At 48.2% G+C, this 22,690-nt stretch overlaps 1 long non-coding RNA gene across 12 annotated transcripts in view; it reads right to left on the reverse strand.

Annotated features, from left to right (window-relative positions):
- LOC124097927 (uncharacterized) overlaps positions 1-22,690 on the reverse strand; it is a 291,392-nt gene that overhangs the window by 63,072 nt on the left and 205,630 nt on the right. The window contains exon 7 of one of the 12 annotated variants that reach the window (XR_009227517.1): positions 1,650-3,399. The exons of 9 other annotated variants lie outside the window; for them this stretch is intronic. This is a non-coding gene — a long non-coding RNA (uncharacterized LOC124097927). Of the gene's footprint in view, positions 1-1,649; positions 3,400-3,425; positions 4,027-22,690 lie in introns of those variants that run through there. 2 more of the 12 variants (XR_009227521.1, XR_009227519.1) reach the window with 2 other exon arrangements.

Raw genomic sequence — 22,690 nt, forward strand, 5'->3', positions numbered from 1 at the left:
TAAGTGACAGGTGATCCCACGGTACACATACCACATGGGAGACACTGACCAGCCACTGTCACTTGTGATGAAAACCTAGTGCGAGAACAGTGACTCTAAAGGCCACCACTGTTGCAAAGTCTCTTTACCTGCACATCGGCTCACCCCACAGCTCTGGGCGGGGAGGGGGTGTGGGAAGGACTGTCCCTTTCCTCCCCATGAAGAAACAGACATCAGGATTAAGGGGCAGAACCGAGACTGGAAACTAAAGCCTGGGCTTCCTGACTTCAAATTGTCTTTTCAGGAAGCTTACTTATTCCAGAAGTATACCTAAGTGAAAACAGATGAAGCCAAAAAAAAGAAAAAAACCCTCCATTTAAAAACACACTAGAAGGCTGGGGGTGTAGCCCAGTGTCCACGGAGCGCATGCCGAGCGCAGGCGAGTCCGTGGTTCTGCACTGAAAAACAGAAATGAACTAATTAATTAAGAACAAACACAAAAATGCTCAGCTCTGGAAAAGTACCCATGTCAGAGTCATGGTTTTGAGGTTGTCCTGTGGTTATTAAGGACAGTATCTTTGGGAAGTTGGATGAAGGTACGTGAAAACCGTGTGCGACCTGACTCATGACCTAATATGAGTTTATAGGAACAACGGGAATGGACTTTTTGGAAGGTTGTATAGTAATTTCTCTTTGGAAACCTGTAGGTGTGCCTGTATGTGTGTTTTGAAGGCTAGTTCTCAACTGTCTGCAGAGACCTAAGGTGATAAACAATGCTGGACCCCTTCCATTCCTTCAATTTAATAAGCTTCTCTCAGGTGTGTCTTACCGCATGGGGCCATGCTCTGTCTTCTTCACATTTGTTCTTTGCCCACCACCTTTTGCATACAGATACCAAGCAGGTACAGCTACAGTCACGTCCAGGTTGAACATAAGGACAATTTGATCACAAAATGTATACATTTATCCTACGAATTCTTAAGCTACTTTTTTTTAAAATAAATGGGACAATTTTGAAACACCATTTATTGAATTCCTTCTTGTCAATAAATTTACTATCACAACATTATGAAACAAAAAAATACCAATTTTACATAGAAGGAAAAATAGACTATGAAAGACTAATTTGCCAAAGTCACACAGCTATTAAGAAGCAAAATGAGGATCGAAACTCAGATCTCTAAAGATAATACACCTCCCATGTACCTCTGCTCTGCTACACATTCACTCCTGTTCAAGAAACACCGATTGTATCCGCTACCCACCAAGTCTTAAAGGCAAAATGTCCATTCAAAGCACGTTCACACATTTTTTTAAAAAAAAAAAAATTCTTAATATTCATTCCTGGCTCCTATTTAAAGAAAAAGTTGGTTCCTAAAGCTGAAGAAAAATCCTAGAAGAACGAAAGAAATGCAAGTGTATTCCAAGCAACGTGTGCACGCTCAAGTGGGAAACCGGAGAGGGGCTGCTGCCAAGTTCCTTCTGGCCCCATTTGATACTATCTCACTGATCTGAGTCCAACTTACATTTGTTTCTCTCCATCTTTCCCTCCCCCACTTCCTCTGTATTCCAGAAGCATATAAAAAGCATAGCAAAGAAGCTGGGTAGAGTTTCCAAGAGCACTCCGAAACACTGTCCAATACGGGAGTGGCTCTCTGGTCCCTGCGGAGCTGCGTTCCAATCAGGAAGACTCTAAGCACCTGAAGCAGATCCTTACGGGGCCCCGCGTGACAAGAAACAAGATCATCTAAATATTGGTTGTACAAACAAATATATTTGGGGGAGAAACAGTTAAGAGAACTAATTAAACTTGCCTTTTCATCTGTACTGATGCATGGGACTTGTAATTTCGTGTGATTCAACCTTCAAGCTGGATATACTTTTTAATTCAAACTTATAGGTTAAGTCTGTAATTACATTTAATTCTACTTCCAGCCTTTGTTCCCCAGCACTGATTCCTATCTGTTCAACTCTGGTGCCAATGAACCTCAGATTTCTTATGCTTAAAATTAAGCACCATCAGAGCTAAGCATTGTTTTTGAAGGTCAGCAGACTTCATCACACTGACCTTGACTTCCCTCCACATTTGGGGGCCACTCTACATAACTGGTTATTTTATTAAAGGAACACCTAGTTTGCACTCAGTCTTGCTTTTCAAAGGGTCAGTGAAAAGCTGGGTGCTCGGTTTGTATTTTTGTAAGTCACCCTACCACGTTCCCCATACGGTGAGATTCAATGGCACCCCCAGTTCTTTCCCTCCAAACTTCCTGGTGAATTAGAGATAGTCCTATATCAGCAAAATGGGAAGGAAAACACAACTTTCTAGAAAAGCAGATACACGGGCTACAAAGCCTGTCTGTTGTCCTTACCAGCCAGGCGTGGCTTGGTGAACCCCACCCAACAGTGTCCTTCCCCTGCCCCAAGCTCAGGCGGTCATGCTATGAAGTTCAGTCCATCACCTCAGAGAAGAAAGCAGAAATAAGATGCGACCGAAATAGCTGCGTCAGGCTGTGCTAACCCGGGAGAAACCACGGGAAATATTTTAGTGCCCTCTCTAACAGGTTCACACTCTGATGCAATAAAGTCAGCAGACTATTAGAATTCAGCGTGATGTGCAATGTCACCAGACAAGCACAGGTTGCCAGGGAGTGTGTAGAGGGGATTTTAACACAGCCTGAAAGAGGAGTGGGGGCACTGACGAGTGTTCCCCAGAGCAAGAGCACCAAGGGTCTAGGAAAGTGGACAGTCTGCATCCAGGGAGGTCCTAAAAATGACTGACAACCACGAGAGTTGGGGGATGTGCAGAAGTGGGAGCCCTTGTTGTGGCTGTGGGAAGGTAAAAGGGTACCTACTGCCACGTCGGAAAGCAGTCTGGCAGTTCCTCAAAGGATCCAGCATAGAATTTCCCCAGGACGCAAAGTTCCACACTAAGGCTACATCCAGGAGAAGCCTAACACACGTCCACACAAAAGCCGTACATGAGTGTGCACAGTAGCATGTTCCAGTTAGCCACCAAGGGGAAAGAACTCAGTGTGTTCGACCGATGGGTGGACAAACCAGACGTGGCACATTCCGAAATATCTTTTGCTGTGAATGAAGTTATGACGTCTAGGAATACCACAACCCCCAGGACTTGGTGCTCTCTGAAGGAAGCCAGATGCCAAGGGCCCCAGGGTCTATGATTCCACGTGGCTGAAATCTGCAGAGCCGGCACATTCTCAAGTGCAGAAGGCAGACTGGGAGTTGTGGGGGGCAGGGATGGGGTGTGAGTACTAAAGGCGCGGGCTTCTCTCTGGAGGAAGACCATGCTCTGGAATTCGATCGTGGTGACGGCCATGCCATCCTGTGAATGTGCCGAAGAGCACCGAAGAGCCAACTTTAAAATGCCACATCGCAAGGCCTAAGAATTATCTCTCGATTCTGAAAAGGAAGAAAAAGGAAATAAGAGGAAGCAAGACCAACAACTAAGGGGTCAGGAAGAGGGAAAGCAGAAGAGGGAAGGGGGAGGGGAAGGAGGGCGGCCTGTTGGGTGAGGGGGTGGCGCCGTCCAGAGCACGGGAGGAGAGAGCCCAGAGGGCAGCCAGTGGCCCGTCCTGCATCAGGCAAAGGCATCGCCAGGGCAGGGCAGGGCTGGGCGCAGACAGGGTGAGGGAGCCAGTCCTCAGCTTCTGCCCTGACTGGTCAATCGTGGAGCTAGAACCACCTCTGTTAAGAACAGAGTGGAGAGAGGGCATCTGACTGCTAAACAGGCCAGGTCCTGGACTTTCTCACACCCGCCCTATAAGCACATTTCTATATCAGACACTGCAGAAAGATTCTCCTAGGCACAAATGAAAGGGGGCATCTTAGAGGAGATTTTCTCCTCTGCTCGGCCTCCGAGATCCCTAGGTCTGAGTGGACCCCAGCTTATTTCCCGCTGCTTTTTATGGCAATGGGTACATCCTTTTCAAGGCTTCCTCTTCCGTTTTTCCATCGCTTCAGTCCTGCGGTGGGATGCGTCTGAGTTTGTTTTCTTGCATTTTGTGATACCATTTTAACAACTGGATACTGCAGACATAAAAAATGTATGTGATTATTCTTAGTAGGAAGCCTTTCAAAACCCTCAGGCAAAACAAACCTCCCCCCTCCTTCATTACATCTTCTCTTTCTCTACCGGCATTTTATAATGACTTCTTCAACATGAAGAAACCAGAATTCTGGGCTGGGGGTGTAGCTCCAAGGTAGAGCACCTGCCAGCACAAATGTGCAAGGCCCTGGGTTTGATCTCCAGCAGGGGCGAAAAAAAAAAAAAAAAGACCAGAATTCTAATTGGTATCTTTTAGATTTCAAGACAGGTTAATAACTTTTGTTCTCCATGCTGAAAACTAGTAATTCATGTGTAAATAAATAATGTTAACTTTTGCCTGTAGTTTTTGAGGTTGACACAGTCTGAACTGGAAGATCTTGTCAGAAATGTCCAGATCAAGATGGGGATTTCCACAGGTGGTAATGGAAGTACCCAGGTGGTTTCACCTTAGGAAAACGTCGATGCCGACTAGAGCTTCGCGTGCCGGAGGAGTCACAGGTTCCCTTCCTCCGGACAGTGGCCCCCGACCCCACGTTCTTTCCACTTTAGTTACCTGCAGCCAATCCATCTGCTCAGGTGAAATGGAAAAGTCCCTTACACAATTCAGAGGTCTTAAATAATTTTTATTAGATTGTCATGATTGTTCCATTTCTAGTTATTGTTGATCTCTTAGTGTGCCTAGGAACAAGTTAAATTTTGCTGTGTTTGTATAGGAAACATCCTAGTTCTATCTGTGTGTACAGACAGAAGGCCTTGGTATTGTCTCCCATGGCTAAGGGGGGAGGACTACATACCAAGGCTTCCAAAAATATTGAAGTCCCTGTTCCTAGACATAAGTATATACTAGCTAGCGTTTTCTGAAAGCTTCCTATCGAGCAGGTACTTTTTCACATACGTCCTAATTTTTCATGATATTTTACAGATGAAGAGAACGGATTCCCTAGGAACCAACAGAGCAGGACTCGTACCCAGCAGGTCTGACTCTAAGATTCAAGTTCTTATCACTGCACGTGCCTCCTCCACCCTACGAAAGTCTCAAATCCTAGAGGCATGAGGAATGTCAGACTGCTCACCCCACTGTGTTGCTAGTGCTTTCCTAAATAGGTAAATGTGTCCAGAATTCAAAATACCTAGTCCGGGGATACAGTAAGAAGAGGCTGAATCAAGGGAGGCAGCTTCCATTTTAGGAGAAATGCCAATTAGTGGGCTAGGTGACGGCCATGTGCTGTTGGGTCTGAAACTGCACAGTACCAAGCAGGAACGGCCACCCTCGATGTGACCTTCACCTCTTCCTGCCCTCGTCATTCACAACCCACCCCGGCTCTGATCAAACCTCCTCCTACTCTCCCTCATGGCCAATCAACCTCTTCTTTCACTTTTTACCATTAATTCAGCTCTGTCCTGGACAATTAGCATTTATTAGGATAAGAGATGATTCCATTTGTTCTTTTATAGCCTTTAAGAAGGAAGCAGATATATATATTGAACATATATAGATATTTGTGTGTACATGTACACACACACACACACAAGACTATGCAAATGTCACGTACAGTGTGTCCCAAGCTCGACTGGGAACCCCTCAGGGACAGGACACAGTCTGCAGAGCCCTGCGCAGGTGGCAGGATGCTCTCCGTTGGGAGGTGCTGTGTTTCCTAACTCCTTGCAAACATGTGAACATGCTGAGGTTCAACGCATGAACGTGAAGCGAGGCTGCGGTCACTCTACGCCCCATGTGTTTCTGCCGAAGCAAACATGTCCACCTTGGATCCTGATTCTTGAATCTTGTTTCCTTTGTATTTCGTCTGGATAATACCATCTTTGTTTCCGCTGTTTTTCCTGAAGAGTCAAAAGGTGCGCCTTTCCTCTCACAGAGGAGTGAAGAACCCTGGGATGCGTTGGTGTTGGGACTGGTTTGGGGGCTCGGAGAAGCATCTTGAAGGGTCAGTGCACGGTGTTAGTGTCCAATCATGGCCTTGCTGCATCTCCATCAGCAGAGTAGGAGAAGGGACCCCTCCCCACAGGGCAGCTGCCCCTCACCATCCCTCTGGTGATGAGTGACAGACGTCATAAGTGATACATAAGCGACAGACGTCATCACAGGGGCAAGAGTCACACGTAGAGTAAAAGCAACATAAAATTCACCCCGAGCCAGGAACCCTCGTAAGCACCTTTAGTGGCGTTAATGGTGCGGTCCTCATAGTCCCCACATGAGGGGCCCTTTAGTGATGTGCGTGTTACAGACGAAGACAGAGGCAGGAAGGGTGATTCACTTGCTCCGTCACCTGCTGGTAAGTGGGAAAGGCAGACTGGAGCCACTCACTCTCCCATTGATTTAAAATGACTAGCCACAGACAGGATACCCATGACAATGACCCTAAGGCAGTCCAACGTCCTGGTTGCCTTCTCCGTCACAAATGAGTGAATCTGGGTGAGTACACGAGTCACACCAGGAGTCAGAAAAGTCCTAATGTACAAAACCGTATCTTTTCCTGTCCAACAATTTCACAGAACATCCAGACCTAAGAGTCTGATTTGAGGACAACACCCCGGTAAGAGTCTCATCAAATAAAGTGAGATAGAATCCAGGAGCTTATGCCTTTTAACTTTGTTCGATAAAATAAAAACAAAAAGCTAAGCATTTCCATCCTAGTCATTTTTTACTTTTTATTTCAAAAGAATTTCAAACTTGCAGGAATGTTGCATGAGTGGTGTGTCAGCTTTTTGTCATTGTGAGACTAAAACACCTTGTCAGGGCCACTTAGGGAGGAAAGATCTGTTGTGGTTTCAGTCCATGGTCAGCCACTTACTCCTGCAGAGTGACATTCCGTCAGGCTGCCGAGATGCCCCTTTGCCCCTCATGGATGATGTGACCTGGGACAGCTGGCAGGAGGGCATGCCTTCCAGGTCACTCTAGGAAAACTGCTGTGCTTCTCCACGGCACCTGGTGGTTACAGAGACAGCCCCTCCTCTGGCTTTTGTCACTGGTACCACCGGAGGTCCCCTCCCCAGGGGCATTGCCACGGCGCCTGCCCAGTGGTGATCCTTCCAGTCACTGGATGGCATTCTGTCCCAAGGAAGCTCTTACTCATTTACACCAGTGTGGACTCCTGGAGTCCTCCTCTATTTGGGGGACATAGTCTCTATAATCTCAAGGCTCAGATTGCCCTGCGTTGGACAAGAGATTAGCAGGACCCCTCAGGATGGAGGCTGGGTGCTCTGGGCATCCCCCACTGTCTGTTGAGTACTTCTGTATTTTCTGACACAATTAGACACTGCAGTCCTCTTGCACCTTATCTGTCCAACTCTCAGAGACCTTTCTCAAAGACCTGTAGTTCCCTTTAGCAAAGATGGGCATTTAGGAGAAGGTGGTCCATTTGCTCCTGTCTCCTGAGTGTCACTCATTGGCCTGTTCGTTGAGTGGGATTTGAAAATGCGTGTGGAGGATGTGCACGGATCCAGTCATACATCTAATTATACTTGAGCATTTATCTCAATGTGCATATGTTTCCCCAATCCTGAAATCCACGTACAATCACACTGATCCTCTAACTCCCACCCACAGCACAAGGGTCAGCCCCACTGTCCTCCCTTAGTCTCTCTAACTCGCCTCTCATGACGGGAAGGGTGCAGCTCCCAGTACCTTCAACGTGTTGGCTTCTTGGCCTCCCTGGTCCTCCTTGCCCAGATCTGCCTAATGGCTTTCTCACTAAGTTATTAAGGCAGAAAGGAAGGAAGAAAGGAGGGAAATGGAGGGAAGCAAGCAAGGCAGGCGGCCTGTCCCAACATCTCCAGATCTGTCCGTCCGTTCATGATGCAAACACCCCCAGGCCGCCAGCCACACACATCAGTAGTGAGCCGTCTTCTGACACCCTGCCATCATTGATGAGTGAAGAAACACAACTGCTCACACACTAGGATTTTGATGTATGAAAGAATGTTACAGAGGAATATGGATTTTAAGCGCCAGGTGTGAGTTGCAAAAATGATAAGCCCAGGAACATCCTCACTGAGCAAATAATGGGGAAAGTGGGGGCACGAAAGGATGTGACAGGCTCTGAAACAATCCGTAGCAAAACAGTCCCACTTCTGAGTTCATGACCCTCTCGATCACGGTGCCACGTCACCTTCAAAAATGCTTCCCAAGGAACTAGCATACAACTTGAAAATGTGTCCACTGAGAAATACGCAATGCCACAAAGTCCCCAGAGAAAATCATCCAAGGACAAGTGTCGCAGCCTACCTTGAGCACCCAGAAGAGCACCGGCTTGCAGGAGGATGTGTAAAGAGACACTCGGATGCTTAACCCTGAAGATGGTTCCCATAAGCCACCAACACTTCCTGACTTTGGTATTCAGAGGTTTCTCCTGTCACCATAGCTAGCATCGCAGGGGAAACATAGAGAAAGGAGAAGTGGGACAAGCAGGAAGCCCACCTTGGTATGGGGAGGATGGAGACAGTGCGGCGGCTACGTCCACGTGAGCACCACGTAGCAGCACCACTGGATCCCTCCGTGGACAGAGAGCACCTACTAGGAAGGGGACCAAACCAACTTTTTGCAACATGGTCTCTGCTCCAGCATCCAGCTGACCTCAGTGGGCAGACCCTTCAGATTCCTGGGCTCTACTTTTCCCTAAAGAGAAATTAAATCCCTGTCCCGGGGAAGACGAGCCAGGCGAGGAGGGGAGGCTTGGTCATGGCGCACACTGAATTCTCATCCCGTTCCCCAATTCTGAGGTGAGTGGCGTTGGCGGGATCTTTAACTCTTCCAAACCTCCACTCCTTATCCATCCAACAGAGACGACGGCACCTTGTCTCAGAGCCGGTGTGTGAATCAAGTGAGAAAAGCATAAATGGTACTTCACGTGCGTAATAAATGGCAGCTCCATCCCACCGCCATGGCCATCGCAGCAGTGGTCACTAGTACCTTCAGCGCTCACTCGCAGGGTGCATCGTGGGAAGCGAAGGCTGTCTGAGGTGTACAATGACCGTTGTTCTAGACTGAACATCTGTGACCCTCCAGAATCCATATGGTGAGTTCCTGTCTGGAGGTGGGGCCTTTGGGACAGGATTAAGTCATCAGGGTGGGGTCCTCATAGATAGCATTGGTGTTCTTCTAAAGGGACCCGGAGGAGCTGTCCTGTGCAATTTCCACCGTGTCACAACACTAGGAAGTCCGCAGGCTGAAGCCCACAAGGGGGTCCTCCCAGAACTGGACCCTGCTGCCACCCTGATGCAGACTTCCAGCCTCTGGGACAGTCGGCAATGAACTTGTGCTGCGATAAGCTAAATACCCAAGGAGACTTTATTATAGCTCCCCAACTGACGAGCCAGTCCTAAATAAAACAGGGCTTCCATGTGCAACACAGGGGGTGTAGGCAAACCCTGGACCCCGTCATTGGTGTCTGGATTTGACCTCACACTCTCCTTCCAGACGACCCCAGTTCCAGCCCTCCATCCCCAGATGCCGCAGAAGGTCAGTCTACCCAAGAGCATGGGTATGTATGAGAGACAGAATCCATCACCCAAGGTATGATCCTCTGGTCCTCTGCCACAAAGCGGGTAGTTAAGGGTAACATTTCAGAATAGATTTACAAATTAATAAATGAGCTAATATTATAGAGAGGGAAATGGCAAGACTCTTAAGAGATCTAAAACAGATCACAGACATAAACAGTCTTCAGGCAGGCCAAAAATGGTGGATGTCTCTTCATAAAGCATGACTCCTGGCCGACGGGGCTGTGTTTTATTATTTAAAGGTTGGCTTTTTTTTTAACACTTTCTCTCCCTTCCCCTCCAGAAAATAAGTAAGTGGGGGGTTGGGGTGAGAGATTCAGTGGAATACCAGGTGCACTGTGGCTTTCTCTCTAGTTTAAAAACAAAACAAAACACTATTGTTGCTCAGGGCTTCAGTCTGGCCTGTCAAGCAGGAATTAGAATCGCTTTAAAAGGAAGCTTTGCATGGTTCATGTGTCATGTGGACATGAGCCGGATCGGCTTACAGAGGGGGCCACAGATAAGGCACCCAACAGAGGCCAGAAGGAAGCCGCCTCCGAAAAATCCGATGTTTTTTTTCCTCATCTACCCCCTGCCCCTCCCCTTGTCTTCTTTATAAGAACTGGTACGATCCTAGAGATGGAAGAAAGAACCACCTCTGTCTTTCCCTTTGTTCACAACAGCAACTGGATTCTTGAAATTAACCCTTCAGGAAAAAATCTCCACCTCCCATTTCTAAAGATCTCTGTTCGTCTCAAAAAATCATGAAATAACAAACAAACAAACAAAAACCATCACTTTATTCTTCTATGGGCCCTTTGGTGTTATGAAGTCCAAAGGTACAAATCGTGTTCAGCAAGGACTGTGGGGTTGATATTTTAAAGAATGCATCAAATATTAGCTGGAAATTGGTTGTAAATGCAGCCACTTCAGGCTCCATGGAAAGGAATTGCAGAGGCTGGGGTGGAAAATTGCAGGGAGCCAAAAAGAAAATTGAGGAGGAGAAAATGATGACTGATGGCTTTGGTGCTATTATCTCTGAGAAGACTGAGGACATCGGGCTTTGGGGAAAATGGCTTGGGTGACCTTGAGAACAAGCCGAGACTGAGAAGCCGCCTTGGTGTGTCTTCCTGAGGGTGGGTGTCGGCAGACCCGGGCCTCCACTTCCACAGGGACGATACAGACGGTTCCGATAAGCAGCTCGGATTTCCCTTTTGCACATGGAGCTGAAAGCTGCATCTCCAAAAGGAACCAATGTCACGCCCTCCCTGTGACATGTGGCCTCTTCAGGAGCTGGGGACTAAAACTCATGATGGTCCCTGAGCGACCTTGGGACGTGAGAGCCTGGAAGTGAAGACTCAACTCTGTCCACGTGACCCTTTCATTGCTTTCCTCTGTCACTCCATACAGAACAGGGAGTAACATTGGCAAATGGAGAAATTACAAAATAGCCTTTTCAGGTCATTGTGGATGTTCTCTGTCTGATCACCAACACCTCACCGCATGGTAGTTTCCACGGGCACCTCAACAACTCTCAGTGAACCTTCCACAGTCTGCTCCATGAAAACCCACACATCTATCTAGCACTTCGCATGGATCCCTTGTCCACTCCAGATCCCGCATCATGACCGATCATTAATAAAACATGGATTCCCTGATCTGTACAGAGGCCCCAGATGAACAGGGAACACTTCACTGAGATCTTGAAAGAGAGTGATAAGAAAGGCAAACACCATCCCATAATTATTATGAAAAGGTTCGACTGTGAAGACCACCGGGAAGGTCACAGAGAGACCAGCCTTCTACAAACCACTTCAAGAACTACCAATAGCTCATGCCCGCTGCCCCAAAACAGGGTCTGAGAATGTGCGGGAGTTTTCTGGGTCAGAAGGGGTTCTTGGCCAAAAGACTCGAAGGTGAAACGTGCCCCAGGCTGGCTTCTTTCTAAACAGGCTGATCTCCAGGGCTTCCAATCCTTCTGCTCAAGGCAGAAGAAACTGAGTGGATTTGATGACGCCCTGAAGCCATCTGAGCTTCAGCAACCACAACCTGAAGAGCCCAAAGCTGAACCCTTAAAGGGCTCAGGACAGTAAGCCAGAATCCCTGACTGTTGGCATTTCACCTCTCTGCTAAATTCTGAGGTTAGGGACCCTGCCACTCATCTAGGGCACCCCAACAGCTGTTGGAGAAGTCTAGTTTCTGGTCTAGACTATTCTCCTCCTCCATCTTCAATGCTAACTCTTACAGCAGGTTCCTGACCTGTCCTGCTCAACACTGTGTCCCAGCGTCTACCAGCAGGACCTGTCACCTGTTCAGAAAGGAAAGCTCTTTAGAAAATTGGATGAATTAGTGTAGATCTGAACACTCTCAACAGGCTCCTGGTAAATGCTACCACCCAGGTGCACACTGAGAAACGGCAAACCCAGCCCCTCGACCTCCAGGGTACAGTGACGTTGGAACAGAGAGGGAAGAAGAGACGAACTATCTATCGGTAAGCCAGCTTGGCTTTAATTGGAACTATTTAATCCACGGTTGTGTTTTTAGTGAGGCCTCGTGCCCTTTAGAAACTCGGATTTCAAATTCAACCCCTAACTATTTTTAATTCAATGAGATGCAGAAAGTCACTAAAGAACAGAATCCTGCTGCAAATAGGCTGTTGTTGCAACGCAACCTGATCCTCTACTTAAGGAGAAAAATAAATGATCCTTTAAAGATCAAACTTCTGACAAAGTTGGGCAAGAAACCACACTTTGACTAAAATACTCCCTTCTCAAGTGTGTGTGTGTGTGTGTGGTTGTGTGCATGTTGTGTGTGTAGTCATGTATGTAGTCATTTGCAATTTGTTTGTGGTTGTGTGTGTGTGGTTTGTGTAATTGTGTGTAGTTGTGTGCACATGTAGCTGCATGCTGCACCTGTTCTCACGCTCCTTGTTGGCTGCAGAAGCCTTCAGCAGCAGAGTGGCGTAGGTATGGAGAGGAGGAACAGAAGGCTAGCTTCACAAGTAGCCTGATATTTCAGAAGTTTTGATCGTTTGGATTATGTAGGTTATTCTTTTTTATAGTCCTACTTGGGGAGGAAGTCTGCCTCCTCGGTGGGCAGAAGTGGCTGTTTGTGCAACAGAATTGATTATCTGCTCAGGATGGCTTAGGCTGCAAGACTATAAAAAATTGCAGGTGGCTTTGGTTACAAGGGAGCCATCAGTCTTCCTGAACTATTGACACGTTTTTATGTACTGTAGTCTCAAATCACTCGCTAAGGTTACTTATTCATCCATGAAATCTAAAATTTGGAGTCCTACCCAAGGGAAAAGGAGGATTTAACCTGAAAAGCCCACTCTCCCCCGTCTCACAAGAGCATTGTGTTTTACAGCTGGATGGAAGGAAAGGCCCAGGCCCTGTGAGCGGCCACCCCAGAGTATCGCCCGCATCCAGACACACACCTTGGTTCCAATGATAACTGAGAGCCATGAATCCCAGGGATTGGGGGAAGCCACTGAAACTCTTTTCATAGCATTGACTTACGATGGGCCATGAACTAATAAAAACTATGGTGAATATTTATTTTTCTTCAACAGCATCCTCGTAACCAGACAAACTGCAGATAAAATCAATTCCAGTCTGGTCCCAGAGGCTTAAAAGTTATTAAGCACATGGTAACACTGCTGCCTGAGAAGTCATGGTTGAATCATGACACAAAATGCCGAGAGTGCACAGCTCCTTCCAGAAACAGAGGGAGACGCTCCCACCATGGCCCTGTAGTTCCCCAACACAAGGCGGACCTCTGGGAGAGGCCGGCTAATGGCCGCAGGGTCAGTAGTTTTTAGTTTAGGGATGCTGGATTTGAGATGAGGCAGCACACTGTTTTTATCAGCTTATTTTCCCAGTATAAAAATTCTCTATCTGGATCTAACTTCATGGATGTTGTTACACCTCCATTCCATTACTATTGTCAAGATTAAAAGCACTCGTGTAAATTAAGTCCAAGTGCTCTGCAAGCCCGTGTTCCATCCGCTTTCCAACCAGGCGGTCCCGCCCTAGGACCCCGTCCCCTTCGGCCCCTCCAAGCAAGCCAGTCATCTGAGGAAGAGCTTCCTTTCCTTCCCTCCCTTCCTCTGCCTGATTTTTGGGTATTTTAATTCACAGGAACATGATTCAAGCAAAGCCTTAGTCAAGCGGATATCTGGACAAGATGTGATGAAATCAGTTGTCAAAAGAAACGAGCAGTTATCACGGGGAACAGAAGAATCCATCAGTAATACTGCAGTCTCTGTTGTTGTTGATTTTCTTTTTCTAGGTCATCATTGTCTTGAAGCATGCATGTGGATTTGACCATTACTCTACGGTGTCATCAGAGGTGAGATATACTGAAATCCACAAAGCATTTCATTTTGTAAAAGAGAAAGAGGAAGAACAGATGCAGATCCAGGACCGTGGTGAACTGCGTGACTCTCAGTCAGCTTTACTCCCCCACCTGGCTCCACTGAGGCCAGTGGCTTCATTTCCTGACCAGTGGGCAGTAGTACGACACAGGGGACAGTAGCTGACCAGGACAGTAACTGTCCTCTCCTCCTCCTTAAGACGTGCAATAACAACTTCAACTCTGCCAGAGAGCTCTTTTTACCACACACTCTCTCTCCTTTCTGGAAGCATAATCCAGTACGAATATTCTCTATTCATCGTGAACCATCATGAAACTTAACTCTGCTCACATAAAAGCAGAATCACCAATCCCTCAGTTTTCCCAAGCAAAATGACCCCTCCTTCCCAGTTCTGCCATCAGTTGGTCGCCAAACCCCTTGATCTCAATTGTGATCTTATAAATCATTCTCACATCCCCCTCTTCTCTTCATCCCCATTTTCCAGAATATTCATTTCATTGTCAGGAGATAAATTAATACAGAGACGATTTATTCACTAAATAAAATTACAGAGAAGTCACCATGGAGCACTGAATTGTAGAGTCGAGCATCACATTAGTCAAGACTAAAAGCCCACTCGTGTAAGTGAAATCTGTAAACGGAGCGCAAACATACAGCCTGACATGGAGGTGTTTTCTCACGGCGACAGAAAACCTTCCCACCAGCCTGATGAAGAGCATCTGAGAAACAAGGGCTCCGGGTGGCAGCCAGGGTGAGGCTGGTGTCATCTGAAAATACTGGAACACAGCATCCAGGCCTGAGAACACATAGGATTCGACCGCTTTCGAAAAGTCCTTCAGCTTCTACTTCAATATCTTGGAGCAGATCAGATCAGACCCACCTTCCCCACAGAGGACTGGAGTGACCAGGAGAGGGAAGGTGGTTAGAGGAACAGACTGCCAACGTTCTGTGATGGGGTGGGGACTGCAGAGAAGTGACATCTGACCTCTCTCTAACCCACTGCGGACTCCACTGCAGACAGGGTGAGAACCAAGACCTCACGAGGGTGTATTTCAGTCTTACAGGGCTGCCCAGGCCAAAATCACAGCCCTCCGCCTGCTAAGGGACAGGGACCCAGTTGACAACTCAGATTTCCAGCTGGGGTTCCCAGGGAGTGAGTGACATCAGCAAAGCCAGAAAGAGGCTGGCCCTCACCAAGACTCTTTGTCCCTACAGAGCTCTGACCTCACCTGCCTGCCTCCAGAAGACAGCCAACCTCCCACGAGGAAGACAGCATCACCCACAGTGGAATACCGTCTGCACGTTAATAATCAGTACTCTTCGGAAATAGTCACGCTGACAAAAATAAGAATCAACCAAAAATCAAGAGAAAAGTCAGAAACGATGGACGCACAGGGAATCGAGATATTATAGTTAACATAACGGAACTTTAGAATCAACTGTGACCGACGGGCTTAATAAGTCAGCCCAGTAAAGAATAAAAGGACTCAAAAGGGCGCACTGGAATTCACCACGGAATCAGTCAGTGGTAGGAAAATATTCAGAAAATGGGCCTCACAGTGTATCACACAGCTGGGGAGGTAAAAATGAACTGGGTGAAGAATCAGACCAGATTAAAATGACCAGATTAAAACACGTGTGGAGGGGGATGACATATGGAACAGAGTTTCCTACAAAATCCCCAAAGGAGAGAAGAAAGAACAGGAAGAACCTCTGAAGAGAATCTTCCAGAACTCGATGAAGGAAACCAAGGCAGATTCTAGATGTGCGACCAGTTCAAGCCTGGCAGACACAAAAAAATTCACACCTACAGGAAAAGCCAAGGAAAAAAGGAAACCTTAAAACTGCAGGAAAACAAAAGACACTTTTAAAACCGCCAGACACCTGGGATTCTATGGCAAGACCTGTTCTTCAAATGTCAACAGCAGGACCTCAGACTCTCGAAAGGAACATGGTAGCCGGGGAGACCCTAAAGGGGGCCTGTGGGGGCAGAAGGGAAGCCCCTGCAGACAGAAGGGTGTCATACAGAGTGCAGTGACAGCCTGTGGGCAGAGGGTTCCTGGCCACCTGTTCACCATGTCAGAGAGGGTCCACCTCCAGAATTTCTAAACCACTCAAAAAACTCAACGATGAAAAAAAAAAAGGTAATCCAATTTAGAAATGGGAACGTGATCTGGAATAGGCACGTCTCAAAAGAAGAACTACAAATGGCCAACCTAGGAAAAAATGCTCAATGTCATTACCAAATTCCACATGATACCATCTCACCAGGGTCAGAATGGCCACTATCAAAGAAAGAAAGAAGGAAAAAGAAAAACAACAAATGCTGGCGAGGATGTGGGAAAAGGGAACCCTACTGTCTGTTGGTGGGATTCTGAATTAAATGAACAACCACTATGGAAACAGTTTCTTCAAGAAACTAGAAAAGAATACGACCGACAATGCAGCTTCCCACCCCGAGGATGAATCTGAAAGAAAAGGAGACACATTCCACTCCGCGTCTCCTGCAGCATTGTCCCCACAGCTAAAACGTGGAATCAGCTTCAGGGCCATCAATAGGTGAAAGACGAGAATGTGAAAAATAACCAGGGTGAGTGCTATTCAGCCAGGAAGCAGGGAGAATCCTGCCGGGTTCTGCAGAACAAGTAGAACTGGAGGACGTCATGCACAGGGAGGGAGGCCACAGGGCAAGCACCGCGCGTTCTCTCCCAGAGAGAACCTGACACGGCGAGCAGTGAGTGAGAGGGATGGTGCGGGTGGGGCGGGGACTGGCGGGTTAGGGGTGGAGGGCGGACGGGGGGTGTCACCAACTCAGGCTCCATGTGTGAGTGGGGCCATCACACTGAACCCCATTAACATGGGGCCTATTTTACAAGACAGTTCTCTGTACAACTTTTCTAGGGAGTACTTTCACGTAGATGTGGAAATAGAGATTAAGGATCTGAAGACGGAAGGGGGTCTCTAGGTCTCCACTGATCTGTCCTGTCCAGTATTTGCGTCAGTCACCTGAATGGCCGCTCATAGAAAATAAATACAGAAAATAGGAAATTCTAAATGCTCAATGATATTTAAGAATCAAAAATGTGCTCCCGTGCACCATGAAAACAAAATGATTGCCCATATCAAAAGAACCCTTATGACTCAGAGCTGTATTTGTCTAGGCCCTTTAATGCCCTGCATTCCCACCCCATCATTTCCAAACTGTCAAAACCTTTCCTTCCTTGAAGCCCCTTTGTGATTCCTCCAGCTACCCCTGACCTACCATCTATTACACGCCTACTGTTCCCATTACGGCCAGGCGCTGTGTTAGTTTCTAGGGCAGAAAGATAGATTATATTCCTTGCCTTCTAAGGGTAGAGGTTTCCTGTTTCTCTCCCAATTGCACCCAACTGAGGGTAGGCACCTTCTGTCCCACAGTGCCCATGACCTTCAGCTGCTCTCATCTGTCACCTCAGCAACCAGAGTCTCCCTGAGACAGACACTGGAGCCCTCTAGCCAGGACATGGCCCACAGGTCTCACACCAACGCTGGTCCATAGAGATCCACCGAGCAGGGAGGGGGATCCAACTGTCGCCATGGAGTTCAGTCGACAAAGACAGGCACCTTTAAGATTTCAAAAGTGAACTTGAGGAGTCTTGGGTGGGTGGGCCTTGGCTGGTGGTGGACAATGCATTAGCTAACAGAAAGCCTGGTGGAGTGAAAGGTCTTCCTGAGGTTGCATGCTGCTCTTAGTGGGTAGGAGAGAATCATCATGCACGCGCCCGCCGCTCAGCCAAACACCCACGGAAACTAGGTGGCCCGCACCGCTTGGAAAGGGTCTCAGAAACCTCCCCAGCCCAGCCTGAGAGCAACTGTGCACCCATTTCCACAGCCCAGGAGAAGGTCTCTACTGCAGTGCCTCTGAGCCAACCCTTTACCCCTCTCCATTAATTTCCGATTCTCCTGCTCTAACCCTGACCCTCGCCCTGAGTCCTGCCTACTCATCTCTCCCGACACCTCTGCTCCTTTGGGTCTGCCCTCCAGGTGCTGCTTCGTCTGGACCCCTCCTTTGACCTCCGCACTCTCTCAGGTCCCTCCCCTAAACACGCCCAAGAGCTGGCCCATAACCTTGAAGGTGATCCTGAAGTCCCCTCTCACTGCGCGTCCCTCCTGTTTCTTCCTGACATGACGTCCGTCTAGACCCAGGCCTCCTCCATGTGTAAGAGAGTGGTCAAAACCATAGTTGGCTCTTAGTGTTGTTTGCAAAGAGCTGTTCCTTTTGTATATTCCTCTTTGCTCTCCCAAAGCGTCCATGGTGACTCTCCTGCCATCTTATGAAAGCAACCTCACAGGAGGGTCACACTGAGCCAGCATAGGCACTGCCACCTGAAAGGTGGCACCTCGGGCAGCACGGGGAGTCGGGAGCTGTCAATCAGGGGTCCCTCATACACCCCCAAGGACTCAGCCATCACCAAGAGAGAAGGCTCAGTGATACCTAGGGTCAGAAAATCAAGGGCAAATGCGGTCAAGTTGCGATCGTGTGAATAAGAGAAATATTCACTAGGCATTAGGGACACAGCTCAGTGGTAGAATACGTGCTTAGCACATGAGAAGCCCTGGGCTCCATCCCCAGCACCAAAAAGAAAAAAAATATTCACCGAATCCAGTATGAAAATAGCCACAATCAATCAATCATCAATTCAAGGAATGGCAAACCACGACATATTTCTAAATAATTCCTCCAGAGCAGAAGTTTCAATTAAAACTACAGAGTATTTTAAAATAGGCCGTGAAAGGACACCTTGCGTTTTTCCACCAGTCATGTCGACGTGCTACAAAAGGAATAGCACTCTGGTTTAGCTGACGATGAAATCCCAACCTTGCTTACACTCCAGGGCAGGTACAGTAAGACTAAGCCATGTACAAGCAACGTCTCATGGTTCGTGTCAATAAGAAAGCATTTTCTTATACGCAGAAGTTTCTCTCAAAAGTCCTCATTGGTAACCCCTGAGGGATACACATTCTTAGGTAAAAAAGAAGGTCTTTTCTTTCTTTTTTTATTTATTTTTATTTTTAAAATTTATTCTAGTTTGTCATATATGACAGCAGAATGCATTTCAATTCATATTACACATATAGAGCACAACTTTTCACATCTCTGACTGTACACAACGTAGAGTCACACCATTCGTGTCTAAAAAGAAGGTCTTTTCAACCAGAGCAACTTTCGCTTTTCTTGAGTGCTTAGTACTCCATGCCAGTTCTTATTGGAAGCACTTCAGGTCCATGATGCATCAAAGCTGCACAGACGCTCCTAGGAGACAGATTGCCTCATCCCCATATAGATGAGCGCAGCAGAACACAGAAATCAACTCAAGTTGGCCCCGGGACACAGCTGGTGAACCACAGAGCAGGCACCCAGTCCCCGGCACTGCAGCCCCACGTGTTCCGTGGGACCCCAGGGATGGTGTAGACGCTGGTTGCATCATCAGTGCTCCATGCACAACACTGGGGGACAGATCTACGCCCAGCCTCCAGGAGCCACACCCAGGAGCTCACCAAGGAAGCGGCTCCCCTGGTGAGGTCAGGCCAGGACTCAGTTCCAGGGAATTCTGCAGCTGTGCCCACCGTCCACCCTGTTGGCTCCAGCCCCATCTGGGACAGGAGAGACGCCCATAGGTCCTCAAGGTCCACAGTGGGTCTGGAAGCACTGGGGGCTGCCTTATAGGAAGACACGGCTCCTGTTCTTCAGAGACTGAAGGAATAGCCTCTGTCCCATCCTCTCCATTTCTGAGGCACCACGAGTGCCAACTGTTACAATGCAGGCTCCGGGGAGTGGGCCAACTTCTCGACTTGGTGAGAGTCCCATCTTAGGTCCATATGGGACAATCCTTCTGGCCATACAACTCTGTGTTGTATATTTACCTGCAGGTATGTTCTATTTGACCTTTTTTTTTTTTTGGAAAAGTATACTAAGTCAAGTCCCAATACTACACGCCAAAACATTTTTATATTTTGTCTTCAACTGAAAGCGTCTGATACAGAAAATTTAATCAAGTAGCAGATTTTGATGTCTTAATAATTAAGTATAGTAGCTGGGCACAGGGACTCATGCCTGTGATCCCAGTGGCTCAGGAGGCTGAGGCAGGAGGATCGTGATTTCAAAGCCAGCCTCGGCAGCTTAGCAAGGCTCTAAGCAACTTAGCGAGACCCTGTCTCAAAATAAAACATACACAAAAGGGCTGGGGATGTGGTTCAGTGGTTAAGCCCCCCCTGGGTTCAATCCCTGGGACGAAAAAAAAAATAATAATAATAATAATTAAGTATTACTAATAATTAATAATTCACGGAGCTCACACACAAACCAGGTTCAGGTCTTCAAAGTGCCTCAAAACAGTCAATCTCTAGCCTCCCTCAACTCACACAGCCCAAGATCCAGTGGACCTAGCTACCTGCCATTCCCCAAACCTGGGATGCCCTTCCTCTAATTCATGCAAGAGATGATGACTTAGTCAGGAACCAGAGTTGAACAAAGAAATGCAGCCTCTGCCTAATGAGAGAGCAGGTCTCCTTCAAATCATCATGCAATTGATGCACCCTGCAGCTGTGCTAGGGGGCAAAGGGCCTGAAGAATGAACATGGGGGTAGGCGGGGTGGGGGGTGCTGTTGGAAGCAACTGACCTAGAGAAGTCAGGCTTCTCCCAGGGAATGTCTACTGCATCAAACCAGCTAAGAGAGGTGGGTGGTGTTTTCCAGGCAAAAGGCTTTGAGCTAACTGGAGGCGGTACGTAGGAGGAGGCAAACGTGAATGAGGATGTGCAAAGGCCCTGGGGTACCAGAAAGCTGATGAATAAGGAGGCCAAAAGAAGATAAAAACCTTCTCTGCTTTCAAAATCCCTCCTCTTCCTACTGCTCAAATGTAGCTTCTCCTGTGGGGCTGCTCTCTCCTCTCCATTGGCACTGTAAACTGACACCCCTGTTCCATTATGGTACTCTTCACCGTTCTGCTAGCACTTAGCTCACTGTATCGAAATCATCTGTTTATACATCTGTCGCCCCCAGTAGACTGAGGCTCCACGGCGGACAAAAGCAAGAAGTATTATCTCTGTCTCTCTCAGCGCACAGGGGCAAGCACATTTTAAACGCTCGCTGCGTGGTGTTTATGAATGAAACGGGGCCATCTGACCACACCGCACACGCCCAGACATAAACACGTTGCCCTGAAGATGCATCACCTGCTTTGTGAGTTGTCTCCATTCCTTGTTCAGACTCAGCTGTAAAGGAGGAACTTTTTAGAAAGCTCTTTCCCCCCAACCTTGATGAATCATAAGGTGTTGTTCACTTCGGCATCAGAACCATCTGCCCAGACTTCGTTAACACAACGTAATTCATTTTATAAATATCACACAATTATCTAATTTCTAAAAGTCTCTGCCTGCTTTGAAAGGTACTATTTTGGAAACAAGTCCTGGCTCGTCCTAGGGAAATTCCCAAACCGCACTGTAATTGCTAAGTTTATCTACAGCGCTGAAAGGCCCCAGAGGATGCATAATCCCCTGCCCTGGACACTCAGCAGGGGCTCAGTGGAGGCGGTCACCTGCAGCTGGACCCAGCCCCGCCCAGCCACCTGGCCTGCCTGCCCCTCCAGGCAGAGGCCCCAGCACAGCCCCGGAGCTTCCCTTCCTCTGAAGAGGGCCCAGCAGGGCCCCAGACCACAGCAGCTGGGGACTAACAGTGGCCTCTTGCTCCCTGGCCTTTCTGCCCAGCCGTCCAGACAGGACCCGCAGCCCGAGGTTTCCCTTACGTGGTGTGAGCAGCTCCACCCACTCTCCTCCCACCCCAAATCCAATCCCACCCTTTTAGGGAGAGGAAGCACAGAGGAATCAAGATTAGGGTGTCCTGTTGCAACCCACCCCAGGCCTCTGGCTATTTGACCAGGGCCTGTGTGATAGGGCCCTGCCCTGGGTCTATCTGTACCTGCCATCTTTACAGGGATCCAGGGGAGGCTGAGCCTGGTCCTCGGGTAATTCAAAACCTCGCCTCCCCTCCCGGAGCAGATGTGGCTTATCATTCCCATACGCCAGCTCTCTCTCTCTCTCTCTCCGAGGCCTGGAATTAAGGAAGACCACGTCCCTGAGAAGGCAGGCGCCCACTTCCTCCTCTGCCAGGCTCAGGCCTGCGAGGGCAGGATGTGGATTGTCTGGGAAAGGGGCCCTCGGCCGGCCCAGGCAGAAGGCTGGCCCTAGATCTCCTCCCTCCAGACTGACTGTTCTGTGGGCTGCAGGCTGAGTGTGTGGGTGTGTGTGTCTGTGGGTGGGTGTGGGTGGGTGTGAATGTGTATGTGTGTGTGAGTGTGTGGGTGTGTGAGTGTGTGTGTGTGAGAGTGTGTGGGGGGGGTGTGAGTGTGAGTGTGTGTGGGGGGGTGTGCATGTGAGTCTGGGTGTGGGTGTGTGGGTGTGGGAGTGGGTGTGTGTGTGTGTGGGTGCGTGTGAGTGGGTGTGGGTGTGTATGTGTGAGTGTGTGTGAGTGTGAGTAGGGGTGTGTGTGAGTGTGTGTGTGTATGTATGTGGGTGGGTGGGTGTGGGTGTGTGTGTGAGTGTGTGTGTGTGTGTATGTGTGTGGGTGGGTGTGGGTGTGTATGTATGTGTGTGTATGAGTGAGTGTGTGGGGGGGGGTGTGTGAGATCTGGCGAAGGTGGAAGTCAGTACTGTATTACAGATTTCCTGCCTTTATCTCTGTTAATCATAAAATCTCCTGGGAAGAAGGAAGGGAGTCTACGAGTTGCCAAAGGA

This window comes from Marmota monax, unplaced genomic scaffold, assembly GCF_021218885.2.
Source record: "Marmota monax isolate L192 unplaced genomic scaffold, Marmota_monax_Labrador192_F-V1.1 WCK01_AAM20220418_F8-fsc00141, whole genome shotgun sequence".
Classification (NCBI taxonomy): Eukaryota; Metazoa; Chordata; class Mammalia; order Rodentia; family Sciuridae; genus Marmota; species Marmota monax.